The sequence below is a fragment of the Sinohyriopsis cumingii genome, chromosome 2 (assembly GCF_028554795.1).
Source record: "Sinohyriopsis cumingii isolate HCF-2022 chromosome 2, ASM2855479v2, whole genome shotgun sequence".
Classification (NCBI taxonomy): Eukaryota; Metazoa; Mollusca; class Bivalvia; order Unionida; family Unionidae; genus Sinohyriopsis; species Sinohyriopsis cumingii.
Window position 1 is genome coordinate 53231968 of NC_142962.1, and position 2136 is coordinate 53234103.

The window sequence follows — 2136 nt, forward strand, 5'->3', positions numbered from 1 at the left end:
TTGCTCGATTGCGCAATCTCGAATAAGCCAATCAGAATTGAGTTTTTAATCAAATGTATAATGTATGTAATCGAGATCTACATTACGTGTAACGAAGCTTTCCATCCCGAGTGATTTCCATTTTGTCACTCAACTACCTTGCAAGCCAATATTTAGAACCAATGCGTGTAAATATTTCGCTTTCTTGAGGTTCGAACATGCCTATTCGATGATGGAATGTACGATCTTACCAGAGCCAAATTCATTTTAATCTAGCGTTTTCGATATGTCATCAATGCAAGGTCTCGAGGCAGGAATAGTCGACCTCGAGAGAGGCTAAAGGAAAATTTATTTCTCTCTAGATCGCGTATTCGAAACAACTGCAAAAGGTTTTGTTTTGCAACAATTTATTCGTCTGACTGTTTCGAGGCAGCAGTTAGTATTTGCAATACATTTTTAATAGTCAATACAAACTTCGACTGAACGTTTATATCAGTGTCCAACGTCGAAGTTAGTGTTATTGTGACTTATGAATACGCGATCCGAATATGGATCATGTAATTATAATGCATTTTATGTTTGGCTTTTTCATGTTTCGTACTCCAGCTTCGACAAAGCGCACTGTTTAGAAACTACTGCACTGTTGTTATGCTACAGAGTTCAGTCGCGCACAATAGAAGTTTCACTCATAACCCAAGTTATACAAGTTACAAAGATCGTGTAATTAAAAGCTATACTTAGACTGGTTCTGTCTGCATCGCAGATTTGTAGCTAGTAATTGCGTAACATTTGCATGCTTTTGACCAAAACGGGTTGCCATAGATACATTCACAAGTAAGGGATGGGCCCAGCTGAAAAACGGAAGTTTATTCATGTATTCACTTTTAATGTATAGTTTCATTTTGAAACAGTTGTGAGCAACATTGCACATAAGTTTACCATATTGTGATACTCATTTTCTTACGGATTCAGCGTAAGTAACATATTTTGTTTTATCTTAACAGGACCTTTCAGTTAATGAGTCTTGTATTCTCGAAAATTTAAAGAACGAGCGTTTTGATTTTGCAGTGATGCTGTTTCTCTCCAGACTAAAACTCTTGGGAGTTCTGTCACCGTATTTTCAGCCCCAAACAGGCAACTATACAAATTTAAGTGAATCGCAATAGCATCCGATGAATTAATACTAATGACAAATACATGACTGAAGAGACCTAAATATTTACGTCAAGTATATCTGTCATTTTAATTAGTTTCAAAAGGATCCGACCGCAGAACAATGCAGCTTAAAACTGAGGAAAGTATTCGAATTGAACCGTATATAGTATTCGTATTACATTTAGTAAAAATGTGACGGCTTTGATTTGTATCATAGAAGTTAGCTGATACCAAATATAATGTACGATTCACACGTAATGTACATACTGTTAGCTGCATCGGAGAAAGAAAAAAAAAATTGTATCAAACTGAACTTCTCAGATCAGTGATCATTCGAAGCAATTCTGGTATTTATGCTTTAGTGTGCCCTCGCAGCACCAAAGCGAAAACAGAAGCATATGAAAAAAATTTAAACAAAATTGGGCAAGTAATTCTCTTAAAAAGGCGTTCTCTAAACCAGATTTTAATGTTGACCTCGCATTTCTGCGGGTGCTTTATTGTTTTCCTCTAAAATATATTTTTTTTAAAGCAGGCACTATTTGGAATATGTACGCCTTTTGGAACAGCAAAATCTAACATAGTTTAATTGAATCACTGCTTAATTGAATATTTCCTAAGTTCAGATGAAATCCAACAAATGGCATATATTTACAAATAGAAGTAAAGGCAAGCAACAACAAAAATATCACGAAAATGTACTTTCAATAATCCGCAAATGCTGTGTACGAGGTTTTCTTTAAATATTACTTCCAATGCTTGTTACCTCCTCCTGCTACAACAACAACAACTGCTACTACTACTACCAATACCACACTCAATACTTTTTTGTAGCTAAAGCCTGGTGATACAATTCCTTTTTTAAGCTTTTAATCAGTTCATCTGCAGACCAAGCAATATGAAGTAAAATAAATATATTAAAATCTGGTGAAAAATATTAATGCACAAATATATACTAATTCCTTTACTGACACAATGTAAATGTTCTAATGAGTCTTTAAATGA

General features: G+C 34.7%; 1 long non-coding RNA gene across 1 annotated transcript in view; it reads left to right on the plus strand.

Annotated features, from left to right (window-relative positions):
• The first annotated feature begins 737 nt into the window (after nt 1-737).
• LOC149804869 (uncharacterized) overlaps nt 738-2136 on the plus strand; it is a 26067-nt gene continuing 24668 nt past the window's right edge. Inside the window, exon 1 of the long non-coding RNA XR_016416885.1 lies at nt 738-952. This is a non-coding gene — a long non-coding RNA (uncharacterized LOC149804869). The remainder of the gene's footprint in view (nt 953-2136) is intronic.